Source organism: Desmodus rotundus, chromosome 12 (genome assembly GCF_022682495.2).
Source record: "Desmodus rotundus isolate HL8 chromosome 12, HLdesRot8A.1, whole genome shotgun sequence".
Lineage (NCBI taxonomy): Eukaryota > Metazoa > Chordata > Mammalia > Chiroptera > Phyllostomidae > Desmodus > Desmodus rotundus.
In genome coordinates this window covers 56,477,562-56,493,016 of record NC_071398.1, presented here as the reverse complement: position 1 = coordinate 56,493,016, position 15,455 = coordinate 56,477,562, and the positions used below count along the sequence as shown (strand labels likewise).

Below are 15,455 nucleotides of genomic sequence, written 5' to 3'. Positions count from 1 at the left end.
GGAATATGTGTTATGGGATGAACTGTGTCACCTCAAATGCACGTGTTAGAGTCCTAACCCCCAGCCCCCCGGAATGTGATCTGATTGGGAGACAGGACATTTAAAGGGGAAATGAAGGTAATGTGAGACCGTATGGGGGGCCCTGGCCTGATACGATTGGTGCCCTTTTAAGAAGAAGAGGTTAGGACACAGGAAACAGAGACTGAGGGGCAACTACCTACGGACACAGAGAGAAGGTGGCCATACACAAGCCAAGGACAGAGGCTTCAGAAAAATCCACATCTATCGACACCTTGATCTTGGACTTCTAGCCTCCAAGACTCTGAGAAAATAAATTTTTTGTTGTCCAAGCCCCTATTCTGTGGTATTTCTTTCCTGGCAGCCTTAATTACAAAATTAAGACATTATCAGTAAAATGTTACTGGTGGAATCTAAGTGGTGAGTATGACTGTTTGCTACACAATTATTTCAATTTCATTGCATGGGAAGGTCTGTCCAGAAAGTATCCAGCCATGCGCTATGAACAATAGAGACATTTATTGGAGAGGATACAAGATAACATTGTACATAGGACAAGGATGCCTCAGTCCCCTTCAAAGTAGACACGTTGGGACCTCACACAGTTCTCCCAATCGCCATCAGCTGCCCTGTCATATTTTCCTGAATCTCATCCACAGTCTGAAATCTCTCCCCTTTCAAAGGTGATTTTAGTTTGGGGAAAAGCCAGCAGTCATAAGGCCCCAAATCTGGGCTGTAGGGGGGCTGAGTCAGCTGGGTGATTTGATGTTTGCTAAAAAACTCTACACAAGACCGTGATGCGGGATTGGGCATATTGTTGTGACGAAGCTGCCAATCACCAGTTGCCCGTAGCTGCAGCCTCCTGAATCATCTGAATAGTTTCCATGGAGGAATGTTCAAGCTTAATGCAAAATTTAATGCGGATTTGTTGCTCTACTTGCTTGACGATTTTGAATGTGACAGCCACACAGACACATGCTCACTCAGCGGCATCTACCGCCTCTGCTGACTAGTACAGTGAAGTCGTCATTGTTCACACATGCACGTTCCAGTCCCCTCTCCTTGGCTGCCAGGTCACACAGATGTCATGCACACAGTTCTCATGATATTAACAATGACTGGACTTTTTCCAGACAGACCTTGTATTTAAAACATTCACAGTGAAATACTGGAGGGGAAAGTCACTCTGATCTCGGTGCATAATGGGTTTAGGGGACAAGTGTGGCAGTTGGGAGCAGGCCATTGCGGTGGCTGTGAGGGAAGATGGAAGGCACCTTATGCTAGGGCGGTGACAGTGGGTTCAGAGAGGAATGTGCCGGTCTCGTGTGCATGTCGGAGATGGAAGCAGCAGGACTCTCTCGGAGAAACTGGACATGGGAAATCATGGCTGACTACTGTGTAGTTTCTACAACCAGGGGCCAGAGGTCGCTACTAAGATGGAAGATGCTGGAGTGATGGGAGGAGGTTCTAGGCTTTGTTTTGGTCCATGAAGTTCGAATGCAGGTGGGATACTCAGGTGGCATTGTCAGGTAGCTAAGTTGAAAATGAAAGTTAGGGCTCAGACGATACAAACCGTATAAACTGCATAGCACCCAGCCTGAAGTGTAGTGAGCATAATAAGTGCTTCGTGTTGTTTCCAAATATTTTAAATATTATAGGAGATGTGGATAAATGTAGCCCTGTTGCCATTGTGCGTTGGTATATATTTGTATATTCTGCCTTGGAAAGGAGACGAGATTAAAAATACAGTTAGACGGGAGGTGCTCTGTGAAATGGGTCATAGGAAGCGCTTGAACAAGATCCTGCAGGGAAGAAGACGGGGCTCAGCATGTCCTGTTATCTCGGTCACCTGTCAGGTGACGTCACTTCCCCATCACCTTGGAGAAATGAGAATTTATTCTGCATTCAGTAACTCATTCTAGTGGTGAGTTAACTGTTGCAATCACTTGGTTTGTTTGTTTTTTTAAATTTGAATTTGTCTAAATATATTGAGAGCTCAAATACTGGTCCCAGAAGGCAGCTCCTTAAAATCCTGTTCAGACTGTGAAGAGAGGAACACGGTGAGGATGGAGAGGTCAAAGGCACAGGGGAAAGGTCTTCTGAGGAGGTGGGAGGGGTCAACCCCCCTCCACGGTCAGGCTGTGGCTTAGCTGGATGCAAGTGGCAAATTCGGGGTTGGGACAGTATCACTGTGGACGAGAGAGAAGAGGCCTCGCACCAAAAAGCACTTTGCTCCCTCTGTCTCTGTTTGCGGGAATGCCAAATTCCTCCAGGCCAGCCCAGGTAGCCGCCAGCCTTGGAGCGGCCTGGCAGGAGGGAGAGTCCATTGGGTCAGGGGCTGCATCTGTTTTGTTCAACATAGTGCACTCAGCGTCTGGCTCAGTGCCCAGCCAGAGTACACACCCTGAGACGGGCCTTCGCTGCCTAGGACAGCCTCTAGAACATGCAGCCCCTGTATAAGGGCCCACAGGTGGGGCACCTTTAGGGCTGTACACGGTGGCCCCTGGGAATTGCTGGCTGACCTACTGAATGAGTAAAAAACTTACAGACAAAGGAGGCATTAACTTCTCCCCCACAGCCTTTTCTCCCCACGTCCACTGCATCGCCTCAATGTAGCCACAAACCTCCCTAATCTGCCTTGAGGGCCGGGGTGGTGCTTCCACCCCCCATCTCCCTGTGCTAATCATTCTCCTTGCTCTCTGGAGCAAGACCAGATCATGCTGCTTCCTTGCTTAAAAGCCTCTGATGGCTTCTCATTGCCAGTGGAAAGGACAAAATTCTTGTCAAGGAAAACAAGAGCCTATGGGAGCGGTCCCAAATGGGCCAGCCTCATGCTCACTTCTCCCTCCTTTCCCGCTCCATGGTCCAGCCGCGCCCCGTGCGCTGGGCAGTCACGTGCACCACACGTTTTCTCCCCTGGAACCCCGCCAATTCTATTCCTTCAACCATGGATAACGTCTTTCCCTTCTTTACTATTGGTATGATTTTTCTACCTTGAGTATGTCTGTAAACACAGATACTTTCGGTCAAATTTGATTTTTCAATGAACTTCTTCATTTTGTAACAGTTTTAGGTGAACAGAAAAGTCACAGCGATAGTACAGAGGGTTCCCATAGACCACGCCCCCAGTTTCCCCTATTACCGTATGTCATGCAAATCAACCAATACTGATGCCTTCTTATTAACTCAAGTCCATACTGCAGTTCGAGTTCAAGGACAAGTCAGTGCACTTTCAAGAACTTGTTCTTCCATTCCTCAAGCCCCACTCCCATACCCGAGAACCATGATCTGGGGCAGAACGGGGTGATTGTTCTTCGTGGGCACCACGCCGGGGCTCTTTGGTTAACATGCTTCACCACAAGGAAGAATTGGCCACTGCCTCTTGTCAGATTCAGACACCCGATTCTTTTCCTGACCTGGCAAGTCTTCAGAGTACGCATCGCACAGCAAAACTGACTGTGTTTATAAAGCCTTTCCATCTGAAGAAAAACCCTCCACCCAACACAGCGTCTCATTTTAGCATCCAAAAAAATCAGCTTGAAAAAGGTTAGAATAGAGGGCCTCGTTGGTAAATAGTCCGTCACTAGCTGTTTCACTGAATGCAGCTCTCTTCTTCCCACGCTGGTTTATGTGTAGATATGGCCAACCTCTGGATCCTGTTAGACTTACAAGTTTGTATCTCTAACTATTCCGTATATCAAAACAGTTAAGCCATGGTTGACTGGCCTGAATTTGATCCCTGGAATCCCCCTAAAAGTGCTTTCCCTAGGGCAGAATTTCCCTGAGAAAAACAACAAAAGAAATGAAGTCAAACTTTATTTTTGGAATATCTGTATTAGTAAGGGAAGAGAGCTATTCATCCCAGAAAATGTGTCTCCAAATTGAACTTTCTAAAGCCCAACCGCACGGTACTTGTAAATGTAAAACACAGAAAGCAAGCAAGCCAGGGGCGGTGGAGTGAGGGGCCCGACAGCTTCGCGTGGGTCATCTTTACTTCGTTTTGAAGTGACCGACTCTTAAAGGCATATTATGTCCACCTGATACTTTCCCCTTATCCTGGACAGGTGACTCTAGATATGATTCAGGCAGACAGGACATGGGAGCCCACGACATCAGAACTGTGGGAGCGACTGGTAATGATTCTTCCCGGCAGCAGGGGATGCCCTAGAATGTTATCTGCATCTATATACGGACATGAAGGGAGGGCCACAGCCTGTTGCCTTTGCAAAACAGCGTACCAGGGAGGAGCTAACTTTTTGGTAACATATAAGCCTGTAATATAGATGTCTATCTGCAAAAAAAAAAAAAAAACCAGAAAGATATATACATTAAAACACTAGCAGTGATTAACACAAGGCAGTGGTCCGCATTCAAATGCCAACACTTCTGAACAGTGAGCATGTGGGTGATTTTCATGTTCTTCTTGTAGTTCGTTATATACTTGCTGAATTTTTCTAATAGTGCTTTTCTAAAAGCTTTTTTTTAAAAAAAAATACATGCATCAACATATTTCCTGCTGGAATTTCCTTTCTTTCTCTCAGTCACATTTCTCTTAACGCTCTTCAAGCGTGCCAGTCAACATCACACCCTTCGCCATGTGCAAGTGGGAGGAATGTAGGCTCTGCAAAAGTGTCAGGGTGACAGGGTATGGGACGGGGACCAGTTGGAGGCCACGTAGAAAAAAAGCAAAAATTTCGTTTTTGGATTTCTTTTTCCCTAGAAGTATTTTTAAAGGCCCATAAATAGGTTTCCAGAACAAGCTGGATGCATGCGGAATTGATGGGTTTATAGAACGTTATCATCAGCGGTCACAACATAACTTGACTCTTTTCTAAGAGAAAGAGCAGTGTGCAGTCTTCTGTGGTTAATTCACAAAATGAAAAGCCTCGCAGCAGACACAGCCTGTCCGAGTGTTCTTGGTTAGGCATGAGGGGAAGCGTAGGCATTGAACGAGTGTAAGTTCCATTCAAAGGAATTTCCAATGGTTTGCTCATTTTTTGAATTCTACAGTAGAAGGGTTTCTGGTGGCAAAACTTTACCGTGCTCTGCCCTTGATAGTGTGTGAGCCATGAAGTGCAGGCAGTGACGACAGAGGTGTGCCCTCGACTGCTTCTCCCGCTGGTTCAGGCCCTCTGGGGGTCAGACACCCAGCTGCAGGCCGGACTGGCACTCACAGCACCGCGGGGAGGAAGGAGACACAGCACATAACCAACCAGCCACCCGGGCGAAGTGCCAGACGCTGGAAAACCCGTGGACTGCAGGAGACTGCAGTGCAGGATGTAGAACACAGGTTCTCAAGCAGCGCCTGAGTGTTCCCTGTGCAGAGGAAACCCCCGGAGAGCTTGTTAAAACACAAGTTCCCGGGCACTGCCTCTAAAGAATGGGTTTCAGGGCCCAAGAATGTGCATTTTCAACCCGTTCCCTGGTGCTGCTGATGCTGCTGGACTTGGGACCTCGGGTGGAAAATACACGGAGCCAGGCGCCCCGGCCTCGGGCACTGTCTCCAGCACTGACGGGCTGCAGGGCGTGCACAGGTGAGTGAGCGAGTCCTTCCCCAGCTTACTTAGCTCCTCTGTGCCACCGGGCAACAAGAGTTCCTGCCTCGCTGTGCCGTAGTAAGCACCAAATGACAGAAGCCGTCCAAGGCTCTTGGCAAAACAATAAATGTCAATCCATGTCAGCCATTAGGTTTAATGTTAATTTTGTTTTCCTATTTTATCTAACCTTCCTGATTTAAAGTGGAGGACACTGAGGCCCCAAGAGAGTGAGGGACTGCCGCATGGCCCCAGAGCTAACGGTGCAGGAGGCTAGAATGTGGACCCTGGCCTTCCAGGCTCTCTCCCGCCACCAGGCTGAGTGCCCAGGGACACCCTGCAGAGGCCGAACGTGTTCCGTGAGTCTCCGACCCATGAGCTCTCGGTAGGGCACAGGCCCACACAAACAAGCATAATGAGCTGCAGAGGGCACAGGCATCTCGCAGAGCTGACTGACCACAGCCTGTGCCTCCTCTGCCAAGTGAAAGGGAACAGGCCATCCGGGGTTATCCAAACGGGAAGCCGTGCGCAGGAGGAAACAGCCCGGCCCTCATAGACGAGGCGCTGGCACGACCTGTGTCTAGAGGAGACGGGGGTCTGGTTGACATCCAACACATCCCTCGACCCACTGGCACCTCTCAGGAGGGTGATTTGGTCACAATCCCGCAGCCTCCGACAGGACTCTTGGGTAACGGAAAGCGGTGCCCAGAGTTGCCACCTTTGGCCTGCTGAGGAAGAGAGAGCTCCTTCACTTCGGCTTTAATAAAATGCACAGTGATGCATTTTTTTAGAATAACAGAACAAACCTTTTTTTCTTTCCCCAGCCAATCGAATTCGATGTGCTTTTCAGGAAAGCTGCTGAGGACAGCAGTAAATCCTCGCCTTGCTACATTAATGTGTCTAACCTGGCAGTCAAGGAATAAGATGTTTTCCTCGAGTCTCCAATCAGCTCGCTGCTCTGGGAAACTGGGACTCTGGGGAGAAACAGACTTCCTTAGGACATATTCTTCAAGGCAGGTCTCAAAGGAATACTTTGCATTAAGAACAATTCTACAGGAGGCAGGTAACTCCTGCGAGCCTCTCTCATAACGTCACAGAACCATGCTGAGTTTCACTGAACCGACGATTTACTGCACAGGATTATGATGATTCATTCAGATCCTGTGTAGAAAGAGCCTCACACACAGCCCAGCACCTGGTGAGGGCTCGCCACGCGCTGGCTGTTGGGATCACGAGTCACGGGGCTGATGTGATGCTCAAGCGAAGCCACAGCATTTACAGGCGGGTGCGTAGCTCGGTGGCTGCCATGACGACGCGGACTAAAGAAATCTCCCCCCAACTGGGTAAAATAGAGATAAAAAGAGAATGATTGAGGGAGAGAGAACTATTTTGACAATAAATTGTACTCAACATGGAAACAAGCCTTCTGTACAAAGAGCTGGATTTGGTTTTTGCTTGCTTTTTTTTTTTAGTTACTTTACATATGGTGTCAAAAATGTCCCACACTTCTCAAAACCACAAACGATTGATTTTAACCTAAAATATCAGAATGTGGACACAAACACACAGCAGGAAAAATTCTGAGTTTTTAAAATTACAATCGACATTCAATATTATGTTCTTTTCAGCTGTACAGAGTGATGGTGGGATGTTTATGTACCTTACAGGGTGATCCCTGACAGACCCGGTGCCCCTGACACCAGACATAATCACAACAAAGGGAACAGTCTATGTATTTTTTCTGATTTTCCAGTTCATCAAAATCAGGTTCTTAAAAACTTGGTTATTTCATAGGATATTTGTCCAGCATGTTTGTTTCACTAACTATCATTTTTAAATGTGTTCTGACATCTGACTGAATTCTGAATGGCCATTTGAACAATTTTCTCCGAAGGAAACATTTCCTCCTATTCATATTACTAGGGCCCAAATGCGTGTGGGGTTTTTTGTTTGTTTGTTTGTTTTGGGCAAGTTTTAATACAATGCTGGAAATATAAAACTGCGCGCCTATTCACAGGGCAGTAGAAATATCACTCGGGGCAAGTCGAAAGTATGCCAATCATCCTTTTTTTTAATGTTGTATTGTTTGTGCAATTACAGATGTCCCCATCATTCCCTCACTTCCCTGTGGCAGAGAATTAAGGCTCATTAAGCTGTAGTGATAATTCCAGCTGTGTGAAAAGTATGTCAGCATGTGATCAGGAAGGAGCATACCACACAGGCCGCGGTGTGTGTGCTGGTCCAGCCTGTGCCGTCCGTTACAATCCTGTCCTGCCTCGTGGGCTGGGATTGGATCGGGCCTCTCACGGTCCTGCATTTTCTGCTGTGTTTCAGAGATTAGCTCAGAGTGGAGTTCCCAGCTCTCTCCACTTTGTATGACCTTGGGGAGTGTCCCTCCCGCCTCCTCGGGCTCCCACGGACCCAAAACAAACTCTCGTCCCTGTCCTCTCAGCCCTCTGCAAGCAGTGGTCCTGAGACTGATGCATCGGGGAGCACCAGGGTTACGCTTTGCTCTGTTTTATTAACTTGGGTAATGGAATTTCATACAACAGTGAGTAGACATCAAGAGGAAAATGGGGGAGGACAAAATTTTAAGATAAATGGCAAAGCCTCTGTAAAAGAGGGTCACCATTAGACAAACCTGCTTTGTGCCCCCACCTTCTTACCTTCTTCCAGAGCAAATTTCCGTCTCAGACCAGCGTGTTGTGTTCACGGAGGATGTCTAGACACCTTTCTGGTTCCACCCTGCTGTGAAGGCAAGCACCCTGTTTTCTGAAGCCTGCTCACTGCGTACGTTCAGTACAAAGTATGATTGAATTAACCTAGCTCTCAATGCTGCTTTTCCCGGGAAGAAAACCCCGAGGAAATCCAAACGGCAGCAGGTTACCAGGCAAATACACTCCGTCATCAGCCTCGGGTGGGGGTCCTGATTCTACGGGGGGAGAGGGGGCTGAGAGACAGCTTCCTTTCTCGTCTTCATATTTTGAATTCCAACTAAGGAACAAGAAGGATGTATTTTTCTTTCTGGAAGCTTAGAAGGAGCTAGTGGTGTGTCTTTGATCACTTCAGAGCTTTGCTGATAGAACACAATGAAGAATTTCTCAAACAACAAACCACAGGATCTTAATCTGAGAACAGGACTGTGCCCTTCAGAGTGGAATGCAGGTGGTTCAGCGAGCGAATTCCAGGCCGAAGGGCCGTGACTTGCTACACAGAGTCACAAAAGGAGCAAACTTACTCCCTCCAGAAGGCTTCTGGCCATCTACCGCAAAGCTGCACAGAATAGTGTGACCGCCAGCACTGACCTCACACCAGGGGTGGCTGGGCAGGACTGGAGTGCCACCTAGCTTCCCTCCTGGGGGCTCTCACGTGCCTGAGGGGACCAGACTGGGTTCAACAGGGAGCTCAGGTCTGTAAGGCAGAAACAGAGAGGAAAGAGGCCAAGGCCTCCCTGCATCTTCATTTGAAGATCACTGAGTAGGAGAGGTGGACCCGGAGTCAGGCGAGATCCCTCCCAGTCCCAGCTCAGCACCCATCTGGCCATTGTTCCTCATGCCACTCCCCCACTCCCCGCTCAGCAGGAGGGGAATAGCATTGTCATGTAGCCCATGCTATGGTGACGACTACCCATGTCCTGGGCTTCTGCCAGCAGCTCAGCATCTACCATCTGCATTCGCACCGCTGGGTAAAATTCATTGCGGGTCTAAAGTCACCTTCCTGTTTCTTCTTCTCAAGTCCTTCCAGCTCTCCAAGTGCCCCTTCCTTATGCAGCCTCCCCGAACTACCCCAAACCCCAGGAACGGTCTCACCTCGGAACCACATTGTGCTGTCACTGTGTCAACATTACCACGCACACCTACAGCGGGCGAGACCTGGGAGTAGGTGCGGCCCGGCCCACGGAGAGCCTACCCGGGGTGTCCAACCTGCAGCCCAACACAAAATCGTAAATGTACTTAAAGCTTAGGAGGTTCTTGTGATTACATGTTGCAGTGTATTTAATGTGTGGCCCAAGACAACTCTTCTTCCTCCAGTGTGGCCCAGAGATGCCCAAAGTTTGGACACCCCTGATCGTAGACCAGTCTCGACACAGCCACAGTGGCCGGGATGCTGGTTTAAAACGGCACGCGGCTGCTCACCACGCTGCAGCGACCCCATGTCCCTGGCAGTAAAATCGCAGGCCCTTCAAGGCTCTCCGTGGCCTGAAGCTCCCCCACCTCCTTGACTCCGTCTTGCCTGCCCTCCACCCCCCATCACTCACGTTTGCCTCTGCCCCTGGTATCCTGACAGACAGCCACCCACCTCCCACATCACGTCCTCAGCTCTTTCCAATTCCCGTTCTGGTTCCCGAAATGCCGTGGGGCTTGCCCCTCACTCATTCCGTCCGCTGCACGTGCCTCCCCCTGGAAGGCCTTCCCTGACATTGCACAGCAGCCCCTCGCCCTGGTCCTCCACCCCCCACCCAGCTTGCTCTTGCTTCACAGCATTATCACTGCCTGAAATTACGCTTCAGATTTTTATTAAGTATCTATTATTTGTCTTTCCCGCCCAGATGTGAACTTTATGACTGAAGAAACTTTCTCTTTCTCATTTAGATCCATAAACTAGCCTTAGGCCAGGAGAGAGGGGTGTTTACCCCATAACTTTGTCTGTGGGGTAAGGGGTGTGGAGGGATGGGGCCACTGGGCGGGGGGTGCATTGGTCTTTCCGGGACAACTGTTCTACCAACCAACCCCCGATGTCAGGCACCTAACGCACGGAGGTTTGCTCTGGTCTCAGGCCGTGGTCCTCACGGGGTCCAGAGGGTGAGCACGCCCCTCAGTGCAGTGGCTCTGCACCCCCAGGACCTCGGAGTCCTCCCTGTGTCCTTTCCATCTGGCCACAGATGAATGGCAGAGACGCTGAGTATCATCCAGGAGGTTCTAGAGGTCAGGTCTGAAGTCACGTCAACCACGTTCCTTTCACTGAAACTCGGTCAGGAGGCTGCACCCAACTTTGAGGGAGCCTGGGACAGCAGTCTCATCGATTCCAGAGGGAAAGGAAGTGGGGTTCAGTGAGCGCAGAGTATAGTAGTGTCTGTTGTGAGACACACCAGCGAGGCAGTGCACAGGTGATTTACAGAGAGTGAGAGACTTACCCTGGAAAAGTGTTCTAGGGAATGGGAACAGCAGGTGCGAAGGCAGTTGTGAAAAGTTGATAGTACATTTTAGGCACCTCAGGTTGTAAATATGGCTGTATCCATTGTGAGTGTGCAATGGGAACGAAAAGGCATAGGTTGGGGACACGGGCAGCATCTAGACCACGAAGGCCCCTGCATGCTAAGGCCAAGTGTTCAGACGCGTCTGGAAGGTAGCAGGGAGCCATGGAATATATTAAGGGTCAGGAGTGGGGAACGACGGGATCAGTGTGTGCTGTGAGAAGATCACTCTGATTGATGGCCATGTGGGGGGTGGCGTTGGATCAGGGGTACGGAGACAAGACCGTAAGACAGGAGGCTCTTGCAGCCGTATCTCAAGAAAGTCTGAGCACCGGGAGTCAAAACAGACATAGTAGCCATGCAATGCTCGTCAAATTATTTTTTTTTTTTCTTTCTGGAAGGTCTCACACACATTCTTGTCGTCCTTGAGGAGCTGAAGACTCGAATGTTATTCCTGGATCTTGGAAAGCCATCTGATAGAGGTTAGTAAAGCAACACTTAAATTAAATTTCTAATTGGATTTCTAATGCCCATCCTTTAAAAATAAGGGTTGGTCAAAATGGACAGTGCTATTTTCCAGTGGTGCCGAGATAACTCGGTGCAGGGGGATGAGTGAACTCACACCGAGAGGGTGTAAGAGGGACAAAGTCAGTGACCGTCTCCCCCAGCTCCCACTGTGACAATACAGTTCATCAGGGAACAGATGGGAAGGCGCGATGGCTCCTCGGAACGCGATTCGGCTCCAGCAGATCACTCCACGTTGCACTGCAACTAGATACGCTTTAGAGGTTTCCACAGCCACAACTGCCAACATTTGCACACTTTTCTCCTTATAAACATAAACTTTTCCACTTCCCTGAATCAATCATTAATAATTCACGATAGTTCTCTCCTTTTCTCGGTCATTTCTTTATTTTTTAATTTTTCCCACCTTTATTCAGGTATAAGTGACAAATAAAAATTGTGTCTATTTAAGGTGTACATGGTGATATGTATTCGTGGTAAAATAGGAGCCACAATCAAGTTCATGAACACATTTGTCACTGCACATAGCTACCATTTTTATTTACTTACCGTGTTTTTCAGGTTTTAGAGGAGGAAAATAAGAAAAATATTTTGAAGCAAAAAATGTTGTAAAATACTTAATAATACTTAATAATATAAATAACCCCTCCCCCACCAACAAGCCAGGTAAGCTACATTCGGACTATAGGATGCACCCCCATTTTCCTCCCAAATTGGGGGGTGCGTCTTATAGTCTGAGAAATACGGTATTTATTGGGCATGATGAGAATACTTAAGATCTGCCGTCTTGGCAAATTGCAAGTGCACAGAACATTATTATTAACTACAGTCACTATGCTGCACATCAGATCCAAGAACTTATTCCTCTTATAACTGAGAGTTTGTAACCTTTGACCAGCATCTCCTCATTCTCCCCCCAGCCCCACCCCACCCCCAGTGGCTGGGAACCACCGTTCTACTGTCTGGTTCCACAAGTCTGGCTGTCTTAAATTTCACACACAGGTGAGGTCATACAGTGTTTGTCTTTCTCTGTCCGACTTGTCTCACTTTGCGTAACACCCTCAAGGCCCATCCACGTTGTCTCAAACGCCAGGATTTTCTTACTTGTCTGGCGGAAGAATATTCCACTGTGTGAGTGTGTCACGTTGTTTTACTCACCGGGTAAGGGACAGTTTGACTGTGGCTTGTTTTCATGTCTTGGCTCTGGTGAATAATGCTGAAACGAGTATGGGAGTGGAGAAAGCTCTTTGAGGTCCTGGTTTCAGTTTCTTTGGATAAATACCCAGAAGTGGAATTGCTGGATCATATGGTAGTTCTACTTTTAATAGTTTGGAGGAACCTCCACACTGGTTTCCACAGTGGCTGCTCCAATTCACATTCCCGCCACCAGTGACAAGGGTCCCCTTTTGTCCGCATCCTCGCCAGCACTTGCTGTCTCTTGTCTTTTTGATGACAGCCATCCTGACAGGTGTGAGGTGGTATGTCATTGTGGTTTTGATTTGCATCTCTCTGATGGCTAGTGATGTTCCCTATATATGTTTGGAAAACTGGGGGGGGGGTCTATAAGTATCCTTTGCCCTATTTTTTAATTGGGTTCTTTGATTTTTGCTATTGAGAAAACTGAAAGGCACGGATGAAAGAGATTGAAGAAAACACAAAGAAATGGACACATATCCCATATTTAGTGATATCCCATGTTCATGAATTGGAAGAACTAATATTGTTAAAGTGTTTATACCTCCCAGAGTGATCTATAGTTTCAGTGGGATTCCTATCAAAATTCCGATGGCATTTTTTGCAAAAATACCAAAAAAAAATCCTAAAATTCATATGGAATCACAAAATACCTTGAACAGCCAAAGCAATCTTGAGAAAGAAGAGCAAAGCATCACATTTTCTGGTCTCAAACTCTATTATAAAGCTACAGTAATCAAAGGAATATGGTACTGACATAAAACCAGATTCATAGACCAAAGGAATAGAACAGAGAACCCAGAAATAAACCCACTCATGTACCGGTAACTAGTCTGTGACAAGGGCACCAAGAATACACGATGGGGAGAGGATAGTCTCTCCATTGAATTATGTTGGGAAAAGCGGGCATCCATGTGCAAAAGAATGTAATTGTACCCTTACCTTATACCATATACACACAAGAAAATGAACTCAAAATGGATTAAAGCTTTAAAAATAAAACCCAAAACCATAGAACTCCTAGAAGGAAACATAAGGGGAAAGCTCCTTGACTTTGACCTTGGCAAGGCTCTTTTGGGCTTGAAACCAAAAGCTCAGGCAACAAAAAGAATCATAAACAAGTGGGAGTACATCAGACTAAAAAGCTTCTGCACAGCAAAGAAAGCCATCAACAAAATTGAAAGGCAACCTACAGAACAGGGGAAAATTTTTGCAAACTAAATATCTGATGAAGGGTTAATATCCAATATCATTCTTCTTCAGAGGGCTCAGATGTCCAATCTAGATAGTTTAAGGCCATTGAAAGAAGAAGATGAAGCCACCGAACGAGCCTGGGGGTCAGAGGCCTGGACCTCGGCATTGACAGGTCGTCTTTACAAAGAAGCCCCAAGAGCGGACTCCCCAGGGGGAGAGAACAGACAAAGAAAGGAGACGGTCCAGGGCTGCTGATGTCTGAGGGAGGGTGAGGAGAGGCTGCCCCATCCCAGGGACCTGAGATGCTTTAGACGACGAGATGGGGGATGTCATACAGTGCAATGGCAGGACATTCAGACAGCAGAGGGCTTTGCAGAGGAAGTGGTCACTGTGTCCGATGCTGCGGAGACACTGGACAACAGGGGGAGTGAGCTGCACTGAGCCCCCTGACTCTAGGGCCTCCAGGAAGCCCTCGTCCCTCAGGGACCCTCCCACGCAGTTCCCAGGTGAACTAAAGCCTGCAGCTACGTCTTCCATCCCTTATGACACCCACAGTCCCGTGAGTGGAATGGCCAATTGACACATTTCTACCCACTAGAGGGAACGAGTTTTGGATGTTTCTGGGTGCTGGGGATTTGTAAGGAAGAGGAGAGAGAGAACAGAGAGCACAGGGCAGTGAGGGAAGAGAGGGTGTGTCAAAGTCGGGGAGGAGAAAAGCAGAAATGTGGGAGGCATCAAACGACAACTTACTTCCCACGTTTGCCCAGGGCCAGCTCTCTGCGCTGAGTCACCTCCGTTGTGAAATGGTACTCTGGCTGACATTTGATTTCATAAAGGAGAGTAAACCTCCCTTGCATTCCCTCAGGGGATAAGCAGGTGCTCTCTTTATATATGATCCACCATGGAAAAAGAAACTTTTGACACCCTCTCTTTACAGTTTTCATATCACCATTCTCCCTGAAGCTGTATTGGGGACAAAATTAGGGACAAAAGTCTTATGAACATATAAACACCACATGAGAGCGGTTTTCAACTGGTGTGCTGCATGAATTTTTAAAACGTGCAATACCCGACTACTTAGGAGAACTGACCTGTTTTCCCGAAGGCTGTCAAATTAAAAAATGACAACAGCCAACAAAACAGTAGCCATTTGGTGTGAATAAATCAAAATTGGACATATTTTTTGGTCAGATTGGCAAAAAGTACATTTTTTGGTGCGCCACAGAAGTTTAGTAATTAGTTTATGTGTCATGAGATGAAAAAGGTTGAAGATCACTGCCACATGATGCCACCATGTGACAAATGGAGATGGGGTGAACAAGAAAAACACAGAGGGACTGGCATGTTCAGACCAGCCCCCCCAAAACCAGACCAGCCCACAACCCTCAGGAGGGTCCGTTTGTCAGACAGCGGGCCCCCTTCCCGGCTGGGTGCTGGTGAGCTTGGATTCCAGCTGGCCGCCTGAGCTGGTCGTCCACTTCCTCACAGCCTCTGTAATCCTCCCTCTTTCCACTTTCACAGATCCAGAGGGGAGAGCGAAATGGGTAAATCATTCACTTTTAATGCTAAATGTTCCTACAGTAAATGGGTTCCAATTTTACCTGAGGGGGCAAAAATGCCACTCGTCAAAGTTCTTAATCCTTTAGAAACCCTGCTTCCACAGGGGCATGTTCAGAGCAGCAAAACAAAGGAAGTCAGCATCCTCTTCGTGACTTGTGGTTAGAAAAACAGCGATGTTATGTAACAAATGTTCCTTAACAATAGAAACGTCTACTCAGATGAACGCACAATAAATG

The 15,455-nt window shown here is 47.8% G+C and overlaps 1 long non-coding RNA gene across 1 annotated transcript in view; it reads left to right on the top strand.

Annotated features, from left to right (window-relative positions):
* The window catches only part of LOC123480767 (uncharacterized), a 59,330-nt gene extending 46,999 nt beyond the window's left edge, over positions 1-12,331 (top strand). The window contains exons 4-5 of the long non-coding RNA XR_006656876.2: positions 11,148-11,228; positions 12,192-12,331. This is a non-coding gene — a long non-coding RNA (uncharacterized lncRNA). The remainder of the gene's footprint in view (positions 1-11,147; positions 11,229-12,191) is intronic.
* Positions 12,332-15,455: the final 3,124 nt, after the last annotated feature.